The sequence below is a fragment of the Somniosus microcephalus genome, chromosome 4 (assembly GCF_052327205.1).
Source record: "Somniosus microcephalus isolate GS21.2 chromosome 4, FLI_Smic_1.0, whole genome shotgun sequence".
NCBI lineage: Eukaryota > Metazoa > Chordata > Chondrichthyes > Squaliformes > Somniosidae > Somniosus > Somniosus microcephalus.
This window is the reverse complement of record NC_140990.1, coordinates 145,927,427-145,936,792: the sequence shown is the minus strand read 5'-3', so window position 1 is coordinate 145,936,792 and position 9,366 is coordinate 145,927,427.

Genomic DNA, 9,366 nt, shown 5'->3' with positions numbered 1-9,366 from the left:
TGTTGCAGTGTAAGTGGTCCCTGGATTTGGTGTTGCAGTGTAAGTGGTCCCTGGGTTTGGTGTTGCAGTGTAAGTGGTCCCTGGGTTTGGTGTTGCAGTGTAAGTGGTCCCTGGGTTTGGTGTTGTAGTGTAAGTGGTCCCTGGGTTTGGTGTTGCAGTGTAAGCGGTCCCTGGGTTTGGTGTTGCAGTGTAAGCGGTCACTGGGTTTGTTGTTGCAGTGTAAGCGGTCCCTGGGTTTGGTGTTGCAGTGTAAGTGGTCCCTGGGTTTGGTGTTGTAGTGTAAGTGGTCCCTGGGTTTGGTGTTGCAGTGTAAGCGGTCCCTGGGTTTGGTGTTGCAGTGTAAGCGGTCCCTGGGTTTGTTGTTGCAGTGTAAGCGGTCCCTGGGTTTGGTGTTGCAGTGTAAGCGGTCCCTGGGTTTGGTGTTGCAGTGTAAGTGGTCCCTGGGTTTGGTGTTGCAGTGTAAGTGGTCCCTGGGTTTGTTGTTGCAGTGTAAGCAATCCCTGGGTTTGGTGTCTTAGTGTAAGTGGTCCCTGGGTTTGGTGTTAGAGTCATAGAGCCATTGATGTGCCAAATAACTGCCCGAATCCGTGAAGTTAAAGCTTAAGACTGAAGCCTTTTATTAAATAAGAATCATGGCAGAGTTAACAGAGTTCATCATCGACCGAGCCCTTGGTAGAACATACCAGAAGAGGGGCGGGGCCAGGGAGGAGCATTAGTGGTTCCCCCCGGTGGAACATTCCAGACATTACAAGTACAAGTACAAATATCAGAACACAGTTATTTCATCACATTCACCCCCTGCTATAGATTCAGTCTGTCAGGAGCTCTGATAATCCTCTGGGAATGACGTAACTCTTACTGAGGCTCCTCCCGGAGAACTAACTCCGGTTCATTCGAATTCCCAGAATCATCAGTATTTTCCACACTGAGGGTTTGTGTCTCTGAAGGTCCAATACCACGATTGAAAACTCTACTCTCAGAGTCGAACTCTTTTCGAGCTCCAGCAGGTGCAAGATCTTTAATAGAGACCGTATCCTCTCGCCCATCCGAATATTGAATATACGCATACTGGGGATTAGCATGGAGGAGTTGTACTTCCTCCACCAGTGGATCAGTCTTGTGGCCTCTCACATGTCTGCGCAACAACACAGGGCCCGTGGTCGTCAACCATGTGGATAGCGATACTCCATTAGTAGCTTTTCTTGGAAAACTAAACATCCTTTCATGAGGGGTGGCATTCGTTGCTGTACACAAAAGAGACCTTATGGAATGCAGCACATCTGGCAGGACATCCTGCCAGCGAGAGGTCGGCAGGCCTCGTGACTTCAGAGACAGTACGATAGCCTTCCACACTGTCGCATTTTCTTTCTCGACCTGCCCATTACCATGAGGGTTATAGCTGGTAGTTCTACTCGTTGCAATCCCCTTCGATAGCAAAAACTGTCGTAATTCTTCGCTCATAAAGGAAGAACCCCTATCACTATGTATATAGTTAGGCATGCCGAACAAGGAAAACAGTTGGCAGAGGCATTTAATTACAACAGCACTAGTCACATCCGGACAGGGGATAACAAAAGGGAACCGAGAGTACTCGTCTATAATATTAAGAAAATAGACATTACGGTCGCTCGATGGAAGGGGACCTTTAAAATCGAGACTCAAACGCTCAAATGGTCGAGTTGCTTTAATAAGATGAGCTGGCTCGGACGGCTTATAGAAGCGGGGTTTGCATTCAGCACAAACATGACTGGTTCTGGTCATTGTCCGGACCTCCTCAATAGAGTAGGGTAGATTGTGGGACTTAATGAAGTGGTTCATTCTGGTAACCCCAGGGTGGCAGAGTGCGTTGTGGAGACTTTGAAGCTTATCTGTACCTAGACTAGCACATACTCCTCGTGACAAAGCATCCGATGGCTCATTAAATACTCCAGGCCTGTACTGAATATCATAGTCATATGTTGACAGTTCTATTTGCCATCTTAAAATCTTATCATTTTTGATCTTGCCTCTCTGCTTAGTGTTGAACATAAAGGCCACAGATCGCTGGTCAGTAATGAGCGTAAAACATTGGCCAGCGAGATAATGTCTCCAATACCTGATTGCTTCAATAATTGCCTGTGCCTCCTTTTCCACTGAAGAATGTCGAACTTCTGGTCCTTGCAATGTACGAGAGAAGAAAGCTACTGGTCTACCAGCTTGGTTAAGAGTTGCTGCCAACGCAAAATCAGATGCATCACTTTCCACTTGAAATGGGATCTTCTCATCCACGGCACATACCACTGCCTTCTCAATGTCCCGTTTGATATTAAGGAAAGCCTCCTGAGCTTCCGCCAATAGCGGAAAAGACGTCGACTTAATAAGAGGTCGGACTTTATCTGAGTAGCTAGCCACCCACTGGGCATAGTACGAGAAGAATCCCAGACACCTTCTTAAAGCTTTTACAGTGTGAGGTAAAGGTAATTCCTTAAGTGGGCGTAATCTTTCAGGGTCTGGCCCGATTACCCCATTCTCCACAACGCAACCAAGAATACACAAACGTGTAGTATTGGAGGTACACTTGTTTTCGTTGTAGGAACTTCGCGAGATTTTGATCATGCTCCCGTTGGTCACGCCCACAGATGGTAACATTGTCCAGGTACGGGAATGTTGCTTCCAACGCATATTCATCCACCATACGATCCATCTCGCGTTGGAAGACGGATACCTCATTCGTCACTCCAAAGGGCACCCGAAGGAATTGGTACAGGCGCCCATTAGCTTCGAAGGCCGTATAAGGTCGGTCTTCTATTTTGATGGGGAGTTGATGGTAGGCAGACTTTAAATCAATGGTGGAGAACACGCGGTACTGAGCTATCTGGTTCACCATCTCAGAAATACGAGGCAAAGGATAGGCGTCTAATTGGATATACAAGTTTATAGTCTGGCTATAATCGACCACAGGTCTTTTCTTCACATTAGTTTTAACAACCACCACCTGGGCACGCCACGGGCTACCACTGTGTTCAATGATTCCCTCCCGTTGAAGCCTTTCCACTTCCTCTTTTATAAATGTTTTATCTTCTGAACTATACCGTCGACTCTTAGTCGCTATAGGTCTACAATTAGGAGCAAGGTTCGCAAACAAAGAAGGCGAACTTACGTTTAAAGTAGAAAGGCCGCAGACTGTGAGCGGAGGCTGAGATCCACCATACTTAAGGGTAACGCTCTCATGCTGACACTGGAAGTCCAAGCCTAATATTAAGTTCACACACAACTGAGGAAATATGAGGAGTTTAAAGTCCTTATACTCCGTATCCTTAACGGTCAATGTGACTTTACAATATCCAGCTACCTCCGAAGTAAGGGATTTGGATGCCATCACAATTTCACTTTGAGTAGGATACACCTTCAATGAACAGGAGTTAACAAGGTTGGGGTGTATAAAACTTTCAGTACTGCCACAGTCTATCAAACACCCAGTAGGACGACCATTAATCTTAATGTCCATCATAGATTTTGACAAGGAACACGGTATGGTCTGGTCAACCGTAGCTGAGGTTAGAGTAAAACGATAGACGGCAGCAGAGAAGACATCGGGTACAGGATTACCCTTACACACTTTATTAAAATGTCCCCGTTTCTTACATTTAAAACAGGTAGCCTCTCTGGCTGGGCAACTTTGCCTGGGGTGTTTAGATTGGCCACAAAAATAACACTTAGACCCATGGGGCACAGCCGCAACAATAGGTTTAAGTGAGGGCTCCATTGATGTTATGGATGCCTCCATACTCGGAACACACGAGGCTGAGAGAGATGCATGGGCTGATGCATACACTTCTGAATTCTTCTGGGCTACATCTAACGATCGAGCAGCAGTGACAACCGTTTTTAAAACTAACGAGTCGTTCTCGAGGAGTCTCTGTCTAATATAATTAGATCGGAGGCCAGATATGAAAGAATCGCGGATGGCTTCTTCCTGATACACTATGGTAGAGACAGCCTTATAGTTGCAACCCTTAGCCAAAGCCTTAAGGTCCTGCAGGAAATCGTCCAGAGATTCCTCGGGTAATTGCCTGTGAGTAGACAGGAGATACCTGGCGTATACTTCGTTAACCAACTTAAGGTACTGGGCTTTAAGAGCTGCGAGGGCCTCTTCATATGTAGTAATATCTTCAATTATAGAGTAAGTTTGATGACTTACCAAGTTGGTTAGAAGACCCAACTTGTTAACCGTCGGATCGGTCGATGATGCGATGAAGTGTTCAAAACATCGGAGCCAATGCGTAAATTTCTTCGACGCATCTGCCGAATGGGGATCGATATCCAAATGCTCTGGTTTCAAAAATCGATTCATCTTCCAAAAGTTGTTATTTAATAAAATTGATGTGCCAAATAACTGCCCGAATCTGTGAAGTTAAAGCTTAAGACTGAAGCCTTTTATTAAATAAGAATCATGGCAGAGTTAACAGAGTTCATCATCGACCGAGCCCTTGGTAGAACATACCAGAAGAGGGGCGGGGCCAGGGAGGAGCATTAGTGGTTCCCCCCGGTAGAACATTCCAGACATTACAAGTACAAGTACAAATATCAGAACACAGTTATTTCATCACAGTCATACAGCACGGAAAGAGGCCCTTTGGCCCATCGCGTCCGCGCCGGCCATCAAGCCCTGTCTAATCCCATTTTCCAGCATTTGGTCCGTAGCCTTGTATGCTATGGCACCTCAAGTGCTCATCCAAATGCTTCTTGAATGTTGTGAGGGTTCCTGCCTCTACCACCCTTTCAGGCAGTGAGTTACAGATTCCAACCACCCTCTGGGTGAAAAAGTTTTCCTCAAATCCCCACTAAACATCCTGCCCCTGACCTTGAAACTCTGCCCTCGGTTATTGACCCCTCTACTAAAGGAAAAAGTTCCTTTCTATCTACCCTATTTATGCCCCTCATAATTTTGTAAACCTCAATCAGGTCCTCCCTCAGCCTTCTCTGCTCCAAGGAAAACAACCCCAGCCTGTCCAGTCTCTCTTCATAGCTGAAACGCTCCAGCCCAGGTAACATCCTGGTGAATCTCCTCTGCACCCTCTCCAAAGCAATCACATCCATCCTATAGTGTGGCGACCAGAACTGCACACAGTATTCCAGCTGTGGCCTAACCAGCGTTTTGTACAGCTCCATCATAACCTCCCTGCTCTTATATTCTATGCCTCGGCTAATGAAGGCAAGTATCCCATATGCCTTTTTAACCACCTTATCCACCTGTTCTGCTGCCTTCAGGGATCTATGTACATGCACACCAAGGTCCCTCTGATCCTTTGTCTTACCTAAGGTCTTACCATTCATTGTGTATTCCCTTGCCTTGTTAGTCCCTCCAAAATGCATCACCTCACACTTTTCAGGGTTAAATTCCATTTGCCACTGTTCCGCCCATCTGACCAACCCATCTATATCATCCTGCAGACTGAGGCTACCCTCCTCGCTATTTACCACCCCACCAATTTTCGTGTCATCTGCGAACTTACTGATCATACCTTTTATATTCACATCCAAATCATTAATGTAGACCACAAACAGCAAGGGACCCAGCACCGATCCCTGCGATACCCCACTGGACACAGGCTTCCAGTCACAAAAACAACCTTCCACCATCACCCTCTGCCTTCTGCCACTAAGCCAGTTTTGGATCCAATGTGCCAAGGCACCCTGGATCCCATGGGCCCTTACCTTCTTGACCAGTCTCCTATGCGGGACTTTATCGAAAGCCTTACTGAAATCCATGTATACCACATCCACTGCACTACCCTCATCCACACACCTAGTCACCCCCTCGAAAAATTCAATCAAGTTAGTCAGACATGATCTTCCCTTGACAAAGCCATGCTGACTATCCCTGATTAATCCTTGCCTCTCCAAGTGGAGACTAATTCTGTCCCTCAGAATTTTTTCCAATAATTTCCCTACCACTGATAGGCTCACTGGCCTGTAATTCCCTGGATTATCCCTACTACCCTTCTTGAATAATGGTACTACATTAGCTGTTCTCCAGTCCTCTGGCACATTCCCTGTGGCCAGAGAGGTTCTGAAAATTTGTGTCAGAGCCCCTGCAATCTCCTCCTTTGCCTCACACTGCAGCCTGGGATACATCTCGTCCGGGCCTGGGGATTTATCCACTTTTAAGCCTGCTAAAACCGCCAATACCTCCTCCCTCTCGATGCTAATATGTTCAAGTATATCACAGTCCCCTTGCCCAATTTCTATGTCGACATCGTCCTTCTCCACAGTGAACACAGATGCAAAAAATTTATTTAAAACCCCACCTACATCTTCTGGCTCCACACACAGATTGCCACTTTGGTCCCTAATGGGCCCGACTCTTTCCCTAGTTATCCTCTTACCCTTAATATACTTATAAAACATCTTAGGATTTTCTTTTATTTTGCTCGCCAGTGTTATTTCATGGCCCCTCCTCGCTCTCCTAATATCTTTTTTAAGTATGCCCCTGCACTTTTTATACTCCTCTAGGGCTTCCTCTGTCTTTAGTCCTTTGTATCTGCCAAAAGCCCTCCTTTTTTTCCTAACCCATTCTCGTATATCCCTTGACATCCAAGGTTCCCTGGGCTTGCTGGTCCCACCCTTGACCTTTACGGGAACATTTTGCCATTGTACTCTCTCAATTTCCCTTCTGAAAGACTCCCATTGCTCCGATGTGGATTTTCCTACAAGTAGCTGATCCCAGTCTACTTTGGCCAGATCCTGCCGTATCATGTTAAAATCGGCCTTCCCCCAATTTAGAACCTTTATTTCCAGTCCATCTCTATCCTTTTCCATGACTACCTTAAATCTCACCGAATTATGGTCACTGTCACCAAAGTGCTCACCTACTAACACTTCTTCCACTTGCCCGGCCACATTCCCTAGAATTCGGTCCAGTACCGCCCCCTCTCTTGCAGGACTTTCTACATGCTGGCTCAAAAAGCTCTCCTGGATGCACTTTAAGAATTCTGCACCCTCTAAGCCTTTCACACTCTGACTATCCCAGTTAATATTGGAGAAGTTGAAATCCCCCATTATTATTACCCTATTATTTGCACATTTGTCTGAGATTTGCCGACATATCTGTTCCTCTATCTCCCTCTGACTATTTGGGGGCCTATAGTACACTCCCAGCAAAGTGCTTACCCCCTTTTTGTTTTTAAGTTCTACCCATATGGCCTCATTAGAGGAACCTGCTAATATATCATCCCTCCTTACAGCAGTAATTGACTCCTTAATTAATATTGCGAAACCCCCTCCTCTTTCACCGCCCCCTCTGTCTCACCTGAAGATTCTATACCCCGGAATATTGAGCTGCCAGTCTTGCCCCTCCCTCAACCATGTCTCCGTGATAGCAACAATATCATACTCCCATGTGTTCATCAACACCTTCAGTTCATCCACCTTATTCGCAAGGCTCCCTGCATTAAAATAAATGCCATCCAGCCTTGCCCTACTCCCTTGTGCCGTTACATATTTGCTCTGCCTTCCAGTCTGACTTGTTTTTTCCTCTATATTAGGCTGTACATCACCCCCTATTATAGCTCCACTCTGTATCCCATCCCCCTTCCAAGTTAGTTTAAACCCCCCCCAACAGTGCTAGCAAACCTCCCCGCAAGGATATTGGTTCCGTTCTGGTTCAGGTGCAACCCGTCCGACTTGTACAAGTCCCACCTTCCCCAGAAGCAGGCCCAGTGATCCAGGAAACAAAAGCCCTCCCTCCTGCACCAACTCTTTAGCCACGCATTCATCTGCTCTATCCTCCTATTCCTATACTCACTAGCACGTGGCACCGGGAGTAATCCAGAGATTACAACCTTGGTCCCTGGAATTGGTGGCACAGTGTAAGTGGTCCCTGGGTTTGGCGTTGCAGTGTAAATGGTCCCTAGGTTTGGTGTCACAGTGTAAGTGGTCCCTGGGTTTGGCGTTGCAGTGTAAATGGTCCCTAGGTTTGGTGTCACAGTGTAAGTGGTCCCTGGATTTGATGTCACAGTGTAAGTGGTTCCTGAATTTGGTGTCTCCATGTAAGTTGTCCCTGGATTTGGTGTCTCAGTGTAAGTTGTCCCTGGGTTTTATGTCAGAGTGTAAGTGGTCCCTGGATTTAATATCTCCATATTTGTCTCTGTGTCAAATTTTGTGTGATAATGCTCCTGTGAAGTTTCTTGGGACCTTTTATTATGTTAAAGGTGCTATATAAATACAAGTTTATGTTGTTGTTGGATGTTATTAACGACAGAATCCAACCACTGCTATCACTTGTGAACTCGCTGGTGAATCAACTGGCTGGATTCCCGATTAAATCCCTCCCCATGCACAAACCAAGTGAACGGTCTCTCCCCTGTGGGAGTACATTGCTGGTGATTCAGCAGATCCCTTGTGCTTTAAAGCTCTTCTCACAGTCAGATCAGTTAAAGCAAAAGCAACATACTGCGGATGCTGGAAATCTGAAATCAAAACAGAATTTGCTGGAAATACTCAGCAGGTCAGGCAGCATCTGTGGAGAGAGAAACAGAGTTAATACTTCAGGTCGATGACCTTTCGTCAGAACATTTAAAAGGTCTCTTATCTGTAGTGTCTGCGCATCAATAACACACGGACTGCAGGAGAACGATAATAAGAGGTGTTTACTGAACAGAGAGTATGCTGGAACTGAAAGTACAGAAGCCTGCTACTGCTTTATATACAGGGGTGGTCACTGCCGGTACTACAGCATAAAAGCAGTTCTCTCTTAAAGGTACATACACAACAATTCCTCCCCTTTTAGATAACAAGTACATAACATTCATTTAACAATTGAATAATAACTAATTACAATTACAATTTTCTTTGTACTATATACATCAGCTGAAAGTAAACATTTATAAATTCAGTCTTTGAGGAGGCTTCCTGATCCTGTCTGGATAGCGCCTTTCTCGAGTATCCTGTTCTTGCAGTGGAGTCGATTCTGGCTCATTGTCATTGGTTGGTTCGTCAGCTTCCAACCACTGATTCTGAGGTAGATGTAAGCTGTGCTTCGGGTTCATCACCAGGTGCCCATGCTCGTGGTATGGGTTTGACTTATTCCTGTGACTCTAGAATCTGGTCAGCATGGCGTCTCACGATGCTCTCTCCAACGTCCACTGTGTACATTAGTGGTCCCTGCCGTGTGCATATCGTTCCTGGCTGCCATTTTTGTGTTCGGTAGTTGCGGGCCAAGACTAGTTGCCCTATCTTGAAGCTCCTGGTTGGCCTTTCATTGATGTGCTGGAATTGCTTATTCTTAACATCTCGTCTTATGTTTGGTTTGAGCAAGTCCAGGCGACATCGTAAACCGCGGTTAAAGAACATCATGGCTGGAGATTGGTTGGTGACTGCATGTGT